The sequence below is a fragment of the Danio rerio genome, chromosome 3, assembly GCF_052040795.2.
Source record: "Danio rerio strain M-AB ecotype USA chromosome 3, GRCz13ab, whole genome shotgun sequence".
Lineage (NCBI taxonomy): Eukaryota > Metazoa > Chordata > Actinopteri > Cypriniformes > Danionidae > Danio > Danio rerio.
In genome coordinates this window covers 67,007,501-67,025,000 of record NC_141023.1, presented here as the reverse complement: position 1 = coordinate 67,025,000, position 17,500 = coordinate 67,007,501, and the positions used below count along the sequence as shown (strand labels likewise).

At 32.1% G+C, this 17,500-nt stretch overlaps 1 protein-coding gene across 5 annotated transcripts in view; it reads left to right on the top strand.

Annotated features, from left to right (window-relative positions):
* baiap2l1b (BAR/IMD domain containing adaptor protein 2 like 1b) overlaps nucleotides 1–17,500 on the top strand; it is a 109,810-nt gene that overhangs the window by 11,049 nt on the left and 81,261 nt on the right.

Genomic DNA, 17,500 nt, shown 5'->3' with positions numbered 1-17,500 from the left:
TACTACTGATGTGGACAAATCCACCATCCACTCGCTGCTGTTAGCCAGTAGTTTTGGGGAGCTTGATCACAGTGCAGGATTGCTAAATGCAAGTCAGTGGTCTATTGATGATTCAATCACATTATCAGTTAGCACGAGCTGTGCATGTAAACATCACTACTGTGGGCTCGATAAGTACACTAGAGACTGATGCTGCAATCTGGGGTCTATAACGTGTTTAAAACCTGACTCTCATGCTAGAAACCCTGTTTGAATCCCCATCTGAGACAGTAAAACCAGTGCTGTGATGCGTATATTAGCAGTGGGAGATGAATCAAAAATAACTGATGCATCACCATTCTTTCTCTAACGATTCTCAAAAGTGATTCAGAATTGTTTAGTATATGTGCAAACTGTTCAGTAGACGAGAGGCTTCGCTATTCACAGCGCTGTATTCAACTGTGCTCTTCACTTAACCTTCCATGCTTAGAAAAAACAAATAAACAGCTGATTTCATTTCCATTCCTCTCATTATCTAATCAGATTGCCAAGAGAAAAACACAAATAGATTAAAAATGTGAAAATGAGCAGCCACCGCTGAAACTGTAATAGCATATATTGGCAAAGCATATTTCGCTGAGCTTCTCCCAGCCAGCACACGGGCACACGCACACAATCCCTGCACTAGAATCGGTGTGTGTGACCTTGCAATGTCAGTCTCCAAAATCTGCAGTTGTGAGATGATATTTAGTATAACGTGTATATTAGGAGTGGGAATCTTCCAAAACCTTTCTAAACTTATGTTTCCTATTTTTTGTTTTTTATGCTGTATATCTTTATATTTTAACCACAATTATCTGTTTCGGTATATTGTCTGTATCTGTATGACATTACTGACATCTTAAAAAAAATATATATATATATTTTATTAAAAAAATATTCTAAATGAAATGGCTAAAGCCAGATAAAGAGAAATTATGAACAAACTTTATCCATGAAAAGAACAAATTTTTTATTTATAATAGCAAGACAATGTTATATAAATATATATATATATATATATATATATATATATATATATATATATATATATATATATTTATATATATATATATATTTATATATAGTCAATATTATTAACCCTTTTGTGAAATTATAATGATTTTTTTTATATTTCCCAAGTTTTCGACAAGTTTCAATAGGTTAAATAATTTTAATAACACATTTTTTTTTTATATTTGCCAGGACGAATGTAAAATATATTTTAATTGGCCTAGTTATTTTAGTTACAACCCACCCTGTCTGGCTTCTTTAGACCCAAACGACCCAATCCATGCGACCAAATCAAATGACTTAAGCGACTCAACCCAAGCGACCCAATCCTTGGGTCCCAACCTGAGCGGCTCAACCCGAGTGACCTAATCCATGCAACTCAACCTAAGTGCCCCGGTCCATGCAACCAAATCAAATGACTTAAGCGACTCAACCCAAGCGACCCAATCCTTGGGTCCCAACCCGAGCGACCTAATCCATGCAACTCAACCTAAGTGCCCCAGTCCATGCGACTCAATCAAACGACTCATGCGACTCAACCCAAGCGACCCAATCCATGTGTCCCAACCAGAGCGACTCAACCCGAGCGACCCAAGCGACTCAGTCCATGCAACCTAACCCAAGCGACTCAGTCCATGCAACCCAACCCAAGCGACTCAGTCCATGCGACTCAATCACATGACTCAAGCGACAACTCAACCTGAGCAATCCGATCCATGCGCCCCAACCCGAGCGACTCAACCTGAGCAACCCAATCCAACCCATGCGACCTAATCCATGCGATTCAATCAAATGACTCCAACCTGGGGTGCGTTTCCCAAAACCATCGTTAGCCAACTAAGGTCGCAAATTCTGTCGTTACAAACAAAGTTTGTAGATTTGGCTTTTCCCAAATCCATCGCTCCAACGAACATTCGCAAACTGCGTCGCAAACTTGAGCACTCACAACTACAGCTCTGCAGCTGTAGTTAGAAACAGGCTGTTTCTCAAAACGCGTTCTTCAGCGGTCTTGCATCCTCATGTTCTCATGTAAAGTCATCATCAGCTGCCAAAGTTCAGTTCCAATACTCAAGAACGCAAGAGCAGAGGATGCGTGAAACTTCCCGGATGTGTTCTTGATTTCGAGGACGCACCGATGCAGACTTGAGCACCAAACTCACTCTGGAAGTCCCAGAAGTCCCAGAAATGCGCCGCATTTTATATCTATTCAGAATTAAAGTTCAGAGATATAACTTATTTACCTCAGGAGTTTCTCTAAATGAAACGGTGTATATAAACATCACCATGGACATCTAAATAAAGGATATCGATGCTGAAACGATACATTGTGCAGACCTGGCTATGGCCTTTCTTTTCTTCCCCTCTCAGTGTTGATGACCTTTTCTTGACCTTTTCCTTTGAGGACCGTAACATTTGGACGTTGCTTTAGTGGTTGTAAACACAATGGCCTCCCTATCCTGTGGCGATAAGAGGTGAAACTTGCTTCTGCAGGGCCAGATAATGTCCTGAGCTGAAACCCGAGCGCGTTCAGGCAGATGAGCTGACATCTGATAGTCTTGAGAGGCACGGACGGATTGACACCGTGAGGTCGAGTGTCCCACAGACGGAGAGGCTACTATTATCTCATTATTTGACCAGTCCCACCGAGGACTGAAATTCATTCTTATACCTAGGCATGAGGCCATAACCGGTTTCAAGGTTGACCATCGTTTTAAAACCACTGAAATTGCACCGTTCAAAATGATGTTGAACAGATTCAGGAAATTTCTCACAGTATTTCCTCTAATATTTGTTCTTCTGGAGAAAGTCTTATTTGTTTTATTTCGGCTAGAATAAAAGCAGTTCTTAATTGTTTTAAAGCCATTTTAAGCTCAATATTATCAGCAATATTAGTGTTGGATTGTCTCCAGAACAAACCACTGTTATACAATGACTTGGCTAATTACCCTAACTTTACCCTAATTACCCTAGTGAAGCCTTTACATGTCACTGTAAGCTGAACACTAGTGTCTTGAAGAATATCTAGTCTAATATTATTTGCGCTGTCCCTGTGTGTAGGAGTGTGAGTGTGTGAAGCATCAGATTACAGCGGTGTGAGATCAGTGAAATACCTGCGTGTGTGTTCTGATGGAGGTGTGCTGGTACTGTGAAATGCTGCTGAGTAATGCATGAGTGAATGAGCATTCCCGCTCCTCCGCTTGAATGAAGAAGAGCTGCTTTAACTCCAGATCTATGAGCGATAAATCGACATGAAATCACATTTGCGATTTAGCAAAAGAAGATAGTGTGAGGAATGCGGAAAACCTGTAACCATCTGCTTCCATTGTCGGAAAAACAAACACTATGGAAGAGGAATGTTGAAAGCCTGACACCACCAGTGACTTCCATAGTATTTGTTTTTCCTAATATGGAAGTCATGAATTTATCATTCTGCAAAGTATCTTTTTTTGTGTAACAAAAGAAGCAACTCTTAAAGGTTTAAAGGCAAGGGTGAGTAATTGATGCCAGAAATGTTTTTATTTTCGGTGAACTCATTCATTCATTCATTTTCTTGTCGGCTTAGTCCCTTTATTAATCCGGGGTCGCCACAGCGGAATGAACCGCCAACTTATCCAGCAAGTTTTTACGCAGCCGCAACCCATCTCTGGGAAACATCCACACACACATTCACACACACTCATACACCACAGACAATTTAGCCTACCCAATTCACCTGCAGCATGTAGCACACAGAAACGCCAACTGAGCCGAGGCTCGAACCAGCGACCCTCTGGCTGTGAGGCGACAGCACTACCTACTGCGCCACTGCCTTGGCCATTTTGGGTGAACTGTCCCTTTAAATGAGTAAGATGCATTTCGTTTTACACACAGTGAGTGTTAAGCATTCCTCCTTTATCTGAACATTCCTCGTGTTATCTCGAACAAATGAGAGTGTGGTGTAACCCAAGATTCACATTGACTATCCAAAGTATTCATTATCCTGAATGACGAGCTTATTTTACTGTATGTGCTTGTAAATCCCAGTAGATCAGCAGTTACTGAAATACTCAGAGCAGCCCGTCTTGCAACAAAAACCAAAGTCACTTAAATCCCCTTTCTCCCCCATTCTGATGCTCGCTTTCAACTGCAGCAGATCCTCTTGATCATGTGTACATGCCTAAATGCATTGAGCTGCAGCCATGTGATTGGCTGATTAAACCTTTGCGATATTGAGCAGTTGGACAGGTGTACCTAATAAAGTGGCCGGTGAGTGTATATGATGCTTGTAAAGTGCTGGAAAAGTTAAAACATGCAGCTAAAAAAGTGCTTAAATTTGACTTTGGATAAAGTGCACGGCTGTTTCCTAGTAATGCCAGTGTTCATATCCGTCTAGTCTTTGGTGTAACTCATCTGACCGCTGTGGGTTTTCCCCCTCGCTCTCTTTCCCCCTCAGGACAAAACCTGTTTGCGGAAACCTGGTTTCTCTTGCTGTTCTCCTGTGTTTAGTACAGTAACTCTGTCAGCCTCTATACACAGAAGTGAATTTGCACTTTTTTCCCCCGTCTGTGAAGACTCTGAATTCCCCATGGCTTTTTGAGAGTGCAAAAACTGCCTGGAGCATTGTGATTTTACCCTGCACTTTCATGCAAAACAGGCTTTATCCTTCCTTGTATCGCTGCGCTTCATGATCGCACTGTTCTGATGATCATAAACATAAAGGCTTTAATGCACCATTAATCCTGGAGCTGATTTTACATAACTGGTGTTTTTTCTTCCACTAATAAACAGGGTTTAAACAGGTGCTGGAAAATACTTGCATTTTAATCTCGTTTTCTAAAGTGCTTAGAGTTTGGATAACCTCCTTTGAAACTTGTGACATATGAACATAAACATATGTACACTACCTGACGAAAGTCTTGTGGCCTATTCAAGTTTTAGGGACAGCAAATAATAGCTTTCTTTAATAGCTGACTTTTCTAGTTGATGATTTGGTACCAGAAGTGTCTACAATGAAAGGCAAAGGCCTCTAGATTTAGCTTATTTGAGCACTGTAAATGACAAAATAACATTTGTAAATAAATCATGGAAGAATAAAGTTACGTTAAAACTAAGCACACCATTGTTTTTCTTGTCAAAATCCCAATAAGTTTGATGTGTCACATGACCCTCTTCCTATTGAAAAAAACAAAAGTTGGATCCAAGATGGCTGACTTTAAAATGGCCATCATGGTCACCACCCATATTAACCATAGATATATACACTAGATATCGCATAGGGACCCTGAGCATGCGTCAGTAGCGCCGCCATGTTTGTACAGTGCTCCCAGGACAAATGTCATTCAAGTGCACTAGTCAAGATGGTGTTATTACGTGAAGATGCGGGACTTTAGCGCTGCAAACAAACGAGCAAACAAAGAAAACAAAGCACAAAGGCAGAACATTTCATAGGTAATATTAAGTTTTCTCTGTTTTTGTATGTTCTGAACTTTTGTGCTAATCAGGTAACGTTATTGATGATGACAGTCACTTACTGCATTCACCATACGGCAAAGCAGCTCCAACTCACACTAAACACTCGGCTTATGCTAGTTTTGTTGAATAAAATCAGCAAACAATTCAAAAGAAATATGACAACGAGATGCTGCGCTGCCAGAAACTTGTATTATTGTCGGCTAACGTTAGTGAAAGAGTCGTTCGGGGGATTCATTCACAAGTGAATCGCTCCCTCCGTCAGTATGAGCAGTGAAAGCAGGAGAGGAGCTGTGTTTCAAGACATGATGAGATCACATTTAACAGGGAGGGTGGATAGTACATTTCTGTACACACAAACAAAAGCTTTTTGTCAGGAATGCCCGTGCGGTCACTGATCAATCAATGTAGAAAAGTGATGTCAAATTATAATTTTCATAATTAGAAAAAATTGCATACTAACATCCAGGAAAACTCCCAATCATAGATATATGTGTATATGTGTATATCTCTGGCTTTGGATGGCCACAGTCCTCCACTGTACCTTGGTCCCGCATTCATTTCTAAGGAGCGCTACCCTGTAGCAAGATGGCGGCGCTATTGACGCATTCCGTCCAATAGACAACAATAGGCCAGGCGACATCTAATGTATATATCTATGCATATTAACAAGTTTGCCCCCTCACATAAGCTAATGTGCCACAAACAGGACGTTAATATCACCAAACATTCCCATTTTATTAAGGAGTATCCATATAAATGGCCCACCCTGTAGTTTAGTATAGGCCACTGTAACAAATAACATTTAATATAATGTAATAAAGTACATGCATGTGCATACAGTATATGTGAGGTGCTGGAAACCTTGAAAGCGGACATGAAAAGTGCTTAAATTTGACTTTGGAAAAGGTGTAAGAATCCTGAATAAAGTGCGAGATTTTCAGCGCACACAGTGAATTTCTCATCTCATCATTAAAAGGATCGTTCACCCAGAAATGAGCATTTGCTCACAATTCAATTCTCATTCAAGCTGTTTCAAACCTATACTAGTTTCTATCTTCTGTTGAGACAAGCAGAAACCACCTGTAATTATTGACTTCAACAACAATATTTGTATTTCTTACTATGGAAGTAAGGGTGTCACGATTTCGATTTTAATCGAAAATCGATCGAAATTTCGGATCGATTGTAGTGAGAAAACATAACAATGCAACAAACTAACGACCCAGGCTATATCACAGTATATTATGATCGTGTAATAGCCATATATACGGCTATATGAAGAGAGAATGATGAGCAGGGCGAGATGTCATTCTTACCGGTAAATGCGAAAGTGAAAGCATGCTGAAATATTACCGAGAGCTGTTTATCCAGCCTGATCTCGGTTTATCCGTCAGGAAAATTGACCGAAATTACTATCTGTTAATTTTTCCATATTTTAATCGTATAATATGTTGTATTAGGCCTGTCCAAGGCTGCAATTATTTCATCATAAATACAAATTATGAAATGTTGCACTATAAAATAACTGTTCAAAAGTAGTTTATCATTTAATTTATATATTTATTCCAGTGATTTTAAAGATGAAATTTCTGCTTTATTACTCCAGTCACATGATCCTTCAGAAATCACTAATATTAATCATTATTATATTTATTAATGGTAATAGTAATAAAAGCAATAATGTCTGGAGTAATAAAATTACTAATAAATTAGTTATAATAAAAAAAAATAATCCAATATATACTCTCATTAATTAGTAATAAAAAAGTAAAATTTTGATAAATATTTAACAATTTAACATTTTTTACATTTAATAAATGTAGCCTTGATGAACTGAAGAAGTTTTCTTAAAAACATTTTTAAAAATTATTGTAAATATATATACAGTGGCAGTCAGAATTATTAGCCCCCTTTGTTGTTTTTTTTCTTTTTAAAATATTTCCTAAATTATATTTAACAGAGCAAGGAAATGTTGATAGTTTGTCTGATAATATTTTTTCCTCTGAACAAAGTCTTATTTGTATTATTTTGGCTAGAATAAAAGCAGTTCTAAATTTTTTATGAACTATTTTAAGGTCAAATTTATTAGCCCCTTAGGCTAATTGTTTTTCAGACTGTCTCCAGAACAAACCATCGTTATACAATAACTTGCCTAATTACTCTAGCCTGTCTGGCTAACCTAATTAACCTAGTTAAGACTGCTTCAATCTTTTACTTTCACACTAGTACTTAGTCATTTTAGCGAACACCTCAGATGCTGTTGGCTGGTTCCTGTTGGTTGTGCACCTTTTTTTTTACCGACGCCATTATAACGACACAGATCACTGCCTATTCACAAGAAAAAAGTGATTGACAGGTGGTAATTATGTGTGTAACTTGCCTTTATTCATTTACTGTATGATTTGTTTATGGGTAAAACAAAGACCATGCAGGTCAGGTAGTTTAAACGGTAGGATACAAATAATTAATTGGTCATTAATTAATTAATTATTCATAATCGAAAATCGAATCGAATCGTGACTTAAGAATCGAAAATGTAATCGAATCGAGAATTTGGAGAATCGTGACACCCCTATATGGAAGTCAATGGTTACAGCTGTCCTGCATCCTCCAACATATAGTGTTCAACAGAAGAAAGAAACTCCTCGAGGTTTGCAGCAAGTAAAGGGTGCGTGAGTGAACGGGGACTTTTGGTTTTCCTGTGAACTATCCCTTTAGGTTTTCTCGTCGTGTGAATGTCAGCAGACGTGTGTGCCTGCATGACGTGGTTTTCTGTTTGTTTAGTGAGGTAATGCTGATGATGGCGCAGATATTTCTCCTCCAGTGTTTAGTTCAGCGGTGTCCTGAACTCGTGTTGTTTTTTTCAGGAAGAGCAAACAAACAAACAAAGCAGGAGCGAAGATGCAAATCAGCCCGTGTGTTTCTGGAGGGCGTTCGTTTTAAAGTCAGGAGATCGGCACGCTCTTGTTTTTTTTTATCTAATGTTTTAACATACTGGAGTAGGGCTCCTTTTAGAAAATATCTAATAATGAATATTAGATATGACCATTTACATATATATTTTGTATATAGATATATATATGCATGCGCATATTTACATATACTAGCACATCCAAAATAAAAGCTTGCATTTACATGTGTGTACTTTGCACACTTTTTGTTTATATATAGTTATTTTGGTTTTGTATTTTGTGTTTTACTTCATATTTTGCACACTTTTTGTTTATATATAGTTATTTTGGTTTTGTATTTTGTGTGTTACTTCATATTTTGCACACTTTTTGTTTATATATAGTTATTTTGGTTTTGTATTTTGTGTTTTACTTCATATTTTGCACACTTTTTGTTTATATATAGTTATTTTGGTTTTGTATTTTGTGTGTTACTTCATATTTTGCACACTTTTTGTTTATATATAGTTATTTTGGTTTTGTATTTTGTGTGTTACTTGATATTTTGCACACTTTTTGTTTATATATAGTTATTTTGGTTTTGTATTTTGTGTTTTACTTCATATTTTGCACACTTTTTGTTTATATATAGTTATTTTGGTTTTGTATTTTGTGTTTTACTTCATATTTTGCACACTTTTTGTTTATATATAGTTATTTTGGTTTTGTATTTTGTGTTTTACTTCATATTTTGCACACTTTTTGTTTATATATAGTTATTTTGGTTTTGTATTTTGTGTTTTACTTCATATTTTGCACACTTTTTGTTTATATATAGTTATTTTGGTTTTGTATTTTGTTTTTTACTTCATATTTTGCACACTTTTTGTTTATATATAGTTATTTTGGTTTTGTATTTTGTGTTTTACTTCATATTTTGCACACTTTTTGTTTATATATAGTTATTTTGGTTTTGTATTTTGTGTTTTACTTCATATTTTGCACGCTTTTTGTTTATATATAGTTATTTTGGTTTTGTATTTTGTGTTTTACTTCATATTTTGCACGCTTTTTGTTTATATATAGTTATTTTGGTTTTGTATTTTGTGTTTTACTTCATATTTTGCACACTTTTTGTTTATATATAGTTATTTTGGTTTTGTATTTTGTGTTTTACTTCATATTTTGCACACTTTTTGTTTATATATAGTTATTTTGGTTTTGTATTTTGTGTTTTACTTCATATTTTGCACACTTTTTGTTTATATATAGTTATTTTGGTTTTGTATTTTGTGTGTTACTTCATATTTTGCACACTTTTTGTTTATATATAGTTATTTTGGTTTTGTATTTTGTGTTTTACTTCATATTTTGCACACTTTTTGTTTATATATAGTTATTTTGGTTTTGTATTTTGTGTTTTACTTCATATTTTGCACACTTTTTGTTTATATATAGTTATTTTGGTTTTGTATTTTGTGTTTTACTTCATATTTTGCACGCTTTTTGTTTATATATAGTTATTTTGGTTTTGTATTTTGTGTGTTACTTCATATTTTGCACACTTTTTGTTTATATATAGTTATTTTGGTTTTGTATTTTGTGTTTTACTTGATATTTTGCACACTTTTTGTTTATATATAGTTATTTTGGTTTTGTATTTTGTGTTTTACTTGATATTTTGCACACTTTTTGTTTATATATAGTTATTTTGGTTTTGTATTTTGTGTTTTACTTCATATTTTGCACACTTTTTGTTTATATATAGTTATTTTGGTTTTGTATTTTGTGTTTTACTTCATATTTTGCACACTTTTTGTTTATATATAGTTATTTTGGTTTTGTATTTTGTGTTTTACTTCATATTTTGCACACTTTTTGTTTATATATAGTTATTTTGGTTTTGTATTTTGTGTTTTACTTCATATTTTGCACACTTTTTGTTTATATATAGTTATTTTGGTTTTGTATTTTGTTTTTTACTTCATATTTTGCACGCTTTTTGTTTATATATAGTTATTTTGGTTTTGTATTTTGTGTTTTACTTCATATTTTGCACGCTTTTTGTTTATATATAGTTATTTTGGTTTTTATTTTGTGTTTTACTTCATATTTTGCACACTTTTTGTTTATATATAGTTATTTTGGTTTTGTATTTTGTGTTTTACTTCATATTTTGCACGCTTTTTGTTTATATATAGTTATTTTGGTTTTGTATTTTGTGTTTTACTTCATATTTTGCACGCTTTTTGTTTATATATAGTTATTTTGGTTTTGTATTTTGTGTTTTACTTCATATTTTGCACACTTTTTGTTTATATATAGTTATTTTGGTTTTGTATTTTGTGTTTTACTTCATATTTTGCACACTTTTTGTTTATATATAGTTATTTTGGTTTTGTATTTTGTGTTTTACTTCATATTTTGCACACTTTTTGTTTATATATAGTTATTTTGGTTTTGTATTTTGTGTTTTACTTCATATTTTGCACACTTTTTGTTTATATATAGTTATTTTGGTTTTGTATTTTGTTTTTTACTTCATATTTTGCACACTTTTTGTTTATATATAGTTATTTTGGTTTTGTATTTTGTGTTTTACTTCATATTTTGCACGCTTTTTGTTTATATATAGTTATTTTGGTTTTGTATTTTGTGTTTTACTTCATATTTTGCACGCTTTTTGTTTATATATAGTTATTTTGGTTTTGTATTTTGTGTTTTACTTCATATTTTGCACGCTTTTTGTTTATATATAGTTATTTTGGTTTTGTATTTTGTGTTTTACTTCATATTTTGCACGCTTTTTGTTTATATATAGTTATTTTGGTTTTGTATTTTGTGTTTTACTTCATATTTTGCACACTTTTTGTTTATATATAGTTATTTTGGTTTTGTATTTTGTGTTTTACTTCATATTTTGCACACTTTTTGTTTATATATAGTTATTTTGGTTTTGTATTTTGTGTTTTACTTCATATTTTGCACACTTTTTGTTTATATATAGTTATTTTGGTTTTGTATTTTGTGTTTTACTTCATATTTTGCACACTTTTTGTTTATATATAGTTATTTTGGTTTTGTATTTTGTGTGTTACTTCATATTTTGCACACTTTTTGTTTATATATAGTTATTTTGGTTTTGTATTTTGTGTTTTACTCATATTTTGCACACTTTTTGTTTATATATAGTTATTTTGGTTTTGTATTTTGTGTTTTACTTCATATTTTGCACGCTTTTTGTTTATATATAGTTATTTTGGTTTTGTATTTTGTGTTTTACTTCATATTTTGCACGCTTTTTGTTTATATATAGTTATTTTGGTTTTGTATTTTGTGTGTTACTTCATATTTTGCACGCTTTTTGTTTATATATAGTTATTTTGGTTTTGTATTTTGTGTTTTACTTCATATTTTGCACACTTTTTGTTTATATATAGTTATTTTGGTTTTGTATTTTGTGTTTTACTTCATATTTTGCACGCTTTTTGTTTATATATAGTTATTTTGGTTTTGTATTTTGTGTTTTACTTCATATTTTGCACGCTTTTTGTTTATATATAGTTATTTTGGTTTTGTATTTTGTGTTTTACTTCATATTTTGCACACTTTTTGTTTATATATAGTTATTTTGGTTTTGTATTTTGTTTTTTACTTCATATTTTGCACGCTTTTTGTTTATATATAGTTATTTTGGTTTTGTATTTTGTGTTTTACTTCATATTTTGCACGCTTTTTGTTTATATATAGTTATTTTGGTTTTTATTTTGTGTTTTACTTCATATTTTGCACACTTTTTGTTTATATATAGTTATTTTGGTTTTGTATTTTGTGTTTTACTTCATATTTTGCACGCTTTTTGTTTATATATAGTTATTTTGGTTTTGTATTTTGTGTTTTACTTCATATTTTGCACACTTTTTGTTTATATATAGTTATTTTGGTTTTGTATTTTGTGTTTTACTTCATATTTTGCACACTTTTTGTTTATATATAGTTATTTTGGTTTTGTATTTTGTGTTTTACTTCATATTTTGCACACTTTTTGTTTATATATAGTTATTTTGGTTTTGTATTTTGTGTTTTACTTCATATTTTGCACACTTTTTGTTTATATATAGTTATTTTGGTTTTGTATTTTGTGTTTTACTTCATATTTTGCACACTTTTTGTTTATATATAGTTATTTTGGTTTTGTATTTTGTTTTTTACTTCATATTTTGCACACTTTTTGTTTATATATAGTTATTTTGGTTTTGTATTTTGTGTTTTACTTCATATTTTGCACGCTTTTTGTTTATATATAGTTATTTTGGTTTTGTATTTTGTGTTTTACTTCATATTTTGCACGCTTTTTGTTTATATATAGTTATTTTGGTTTTGTATTTTGTGTTTTACTTCATATTTTGCACGCTTTTTGTTTATATATAGTTATTTTGGTTTTGTATTTTGTGTTTTACTTCATATTTTGCACACTTTTTGTTTATATATAGTTATTTTGGTTTTGTATTTTGTGTTTTACTTCATATTTTGCACACTTTTTGTTTATATATAGTTATTTTGGTTTTGTATTTTGTGTTTTACTTCATATTTTGCACACTTTTTGTTTATATATAGTTATTTTGGTTTTGTATTTTGTGTTTTACTTCATATTTTGCACACTTTTTGTTTATATATAGTTATTTTGGTTTTGTATTTTGTGTGTTACTTCATATTTTGCACACTTTTTGTTTATATATAGTTATTTTGGTTTTGTATTTTGTGTTTTACTCATATTTTGCACACTTTTTGTTTATATATAGTTATTTTGGTTTTGTATTTTGTGTTTTACTTCATATTTTGCACACTTTTTGTTTATATATAGTTATTTTGGTTTTGTATTTTGTGTTTTACTTCATATTTTGCACGCTTTTTGTTTATATATAGTTATTTTGGTTTTGTATTTTGTGTGTTACTTCATATTTTGCACGCTTTTTGTTTATATATAGTTATTTTGGTTTTGTATTTTGTGTTTTACTTCATATTTTGCACACTTTTTGTTTATATATAGTTATTTTGGTTTTGTATTTTGTGTTTTACTTCATATTTTGCACGCTTTTTGTTTATATATAGTTATTTTGGTTTTGTATTTTGTGTTTTACTTCATATTTTGCACACTTTTTGTTTATATATAGTTATTTTGGTTTTGTATTTTGTGTTTTACTTCATATTTTGCACACTTTTTGTTTATATATAGTTATTTTGGTTTTGTATTTTGTGTTTTACTTCATACTTTGCACACTTTTTGTTTATATATAGTTATTTTGGTTTTGTATTTTGTGTTTTACTTCATACTTTGCACACTTTTTGTTTATATATAGTTATTTAGGTTTTGTATTTTGTGTGTTACTTCATATTTTGCACACTTTTTGTTTATATATAGTTATTTTGGTTTTTATTTTGTGTTTTACTTCATATTTTGCACACTTTTTGTTTATATATAGTTATTTTGGTTTTGTATTTTGTGTTTTACTTCATATTTTGCACACTTTTTGTTTATATATAGTTATTTTGGTTTTTATTTTGTGTTTTACTTCATATTTTGCACACTTTTTGTTTATATATAGTTATTTTGGTTTTGTATTTTGTGTTTTACTTCATATTTTGCACGCTTTTTGTTTATATATAGTTATTTTGGTTTTGTATTTTGTGTTTTACTTCATATTTTGCACACTTTTTGTTTATATATAGTTATTTTGGTTTTTATTTTGTGTTTTACTTCATATTTTGCACGCTTTTTGTTTATATATAGTTATTTTGGTTTTGTATTTTGTGTTTTACTTCATATTTTGCACACTTGTTGTTTATATATAGTTATTTTGGTTTTGTATTTTGTGTGTTACTTCATATTTTGCACACTTTTTGTTTATATATAGTTATTTTGGTTTTGTATTTTGTGTTTTACTTCATATTTTGCACACTTTTTGTTTATTTATAGTTATTTTGGTTTTGTATTTTGTGTTTTACTTCATATTTTGCACACTTTTTGTTTATATATAGTTATTTTGGTTTTGTATTTTGTGTTTTACTTCATATTTTGCACGCTTTTTGTTTATATATAGTTATTTTGGTTTTGTATTTTGTGTTTTACTTCATATTTTGCACACTTTTTGTTTATATATAGTTATTTTGGTTTTGTATTTTGTGTTTTACTTCATATTTTGCACACTTTTTGTTTATATATAGTTATTTAGGTTTTGTATTTTGTGTTTTACTTCATATTTTGCACACTTTTTGTTTATATATAGTTATTTTGGTTTTGTATTTTGTGTTTTACTTCATATTTTGCACACTTTTTGTTTATATATAGTTATTTTGGTTTTGTATTTTGTGTTTTACTTCATATTTTGCACACTTTTTGTTTATATATAGTTATTTAGGTTTTGTATTTTGTGTTTTACTTCATATTTTGCACACTTTTTGTTTATATATAGTTATTTTGGTTTTGTATTTTGTGTTTTACTTCATATTTTGCACACTTTTTGTTTATATATAGTTATTTTGGTTTTGTATTTTGTGTTTTACTTCATATTTTCCCCGTGTCACGCTGCTCTAGACTGGTTTGCATTCATCATGTTTGCTCTCCGCCTGATTGACTGCTCTCATAAATCCACCCTTTGTGTAAAACACTTGTACCGTCCATGCTAAAGCATGAGTTCAGCCACAGATGAAAGCCATTGTTTACTCATGTCTATTTTAAACCCATGTGGAGGCGGAGCATATTAGGCCACGCCTACTGTGGGGCAAACAACACCCTCCATTGACTTTCTATTGTGGGAAGCTGGCTTCTTGTCATTTCTGACTTGTAACAAAACAAACTAAGGACTGCAGATATTGATTGTTTTACCAATCAAATAATCCGATTATTTTATTTTATTTTATTTATTTATTTATTTTTTGGAGAAATAAGAATATTTCCAAATAAAAAGAGTAGTGTTCATTTAAAACCCAACACACGCAGAGGTTCTAGTTGTTCCAGTTATTCATGAGATTTATTCTGACTATATTTCCCACTTCACACTGCACACTATTACAAATGCTCATAAGTCACTTTTTCCACAGTTTTAAAGCTTTAAAGGTTCAGGACACCCTGGAGAACTTTGTTTTATATATATTAACAGATATGTCTGTGTTGAGCATCAGTTAAGACAATGTTAGCAGCTGTCAGCTGTAATTGTGGGGAAAACTGGATAATGTTGAGCTTTTGTCAGCTCATTTCAGCTTCCGGGTTTAAAATGATTTTTGGGGCGGGATCAAACTCTGCAACGTAGCGCAGAACTGCAAGTGCAATGATGACGCATCGGTTTCTCATTATTATTCATAGCCGAGTTTTCTTATCCTATGAGAAGAGCCGGCTGCTTAATTATTCATGAGAGCACGTGCATTCCGAAGGCAAGGCAGACCTGCCAGTTTTAAGCAAGCTGTGCAGTGGTGCAACAACACGTTTACTGAGGGGTATGCGAGTTCTGACAAAATGTTATGGGCAAACTTTTTTTGTAACTAAATTGAAATAGTTTTGAGCAAAAAACGTTACCAAAAGACCTGATGTATCATTATGATACATAATAAATGTATAAAAAAATCTATATTGGGAAAAAATAGATGTTGATATAAAGATTAATAAACATCTCAGTTCCAAAAAAATTAATATTCTGACTCTTTATTTATGTGTCAGTTTAAACAGAGTTAAGAATCATTATAATCAAGTATATAAAATGTATAAAGGGGAATTTCTAATCTAAATATTATTTTCTATGCTATCTGAAATATTTTGAGGTCTGTACTTGCATAAACATAATTTTTGATCTCTCTTTTGGCAAATTAATTAATCAATAATAAATAATAATAAATAAAGAACAAGTTTATTTGGAAAAAAAATTAAAAATCTAAACATTTACATCTACTGTACATGAACACTTTACACTTGGCTGAGTGACTGCATGTTATTGTGTTAAATGATTTTGAATTAAAACGTGTGCGCCAACTAACGCAACTCATAGTAGAAATAAATTAATAAAGTACAATATTATAGTACAAAATGCAAAATAATTTTTAAACACATTTTTATTAATTGAAACTTTTGATAAGGATAATTTCAAAAATAGTTTTGGCACAATGGCGCCCCCCATGTGTGGCGCCCCTATGCGCTGCATATACTGCACACCCCCTTTTTGCGCCACTGAAGCTGTGAGACACAGACCAATGGCACACAGTAGCTGTTCATGAAGGCTCGTATGTGTTTGTTTCCATGATCCACGGGGTTTGTTGCATGTTTTTTCCCACGATCTTGTCAGGGCCGATCATACAGCAAAGCTGTGTGTGTGCTGTTAGCGTTTTTGTCGGGAGAGCAGCACGAGAATTAGAGAATGGCGGATGTTGACTTTTATCAGGAGTTCGTTCACATTTAGACACATCGCCGTGCTGCTGTGTTCGCCTAAATCCTCCAGTTTACCAGCAGGGCTAATGGTTAAAATAGACCGGTCAGGAGACCTGCTGCACTGAGTCTGCATTCAGATCTATAATTTAGTCTTGGGGATCGAGGGAGAATCCTCATTTATAGTGTTTACATGAACACCCGTATCTTTATAATGATTTAAATTGTGGTTATGTATGTATGAAATTACGACTAACAAATGTAGCAGGGCATTAAATAACTGTTTATTTAGTTGCATTTTAACTTTGTGAACTATAAACTCATGCGTCTCCTCACGGTTTGTGTCTCATTTTGAGCTAACTGTCAACAACAGCCGTTCGCTCCCCTTCTCCCCTGCTGGCCACGCCCACTCCTGCCCGATGCTTGCAGAGCTCCACGCCCATTAATCATGCATCTTTTGAAAAAATTGTGAAATTGTGAAAGTGGGGGGTGTCATGACCCTTTAAAGTTGTAAAAAAAAAAAAGCTTAAGATCCCATAATGCAATTCAAAAGCAGAAATAAACTGGGAAAGATAAAAACTTGAATCACAAACAACCAAGGTTATTATAGTTAACGAAAATTAACGAAAAAGCAAAAAACTAAACTGTAAAATAATTGTCGTTAACTGAAATAAAAATAAAAACGAGATATGTGCCGTACAATATAAACCAG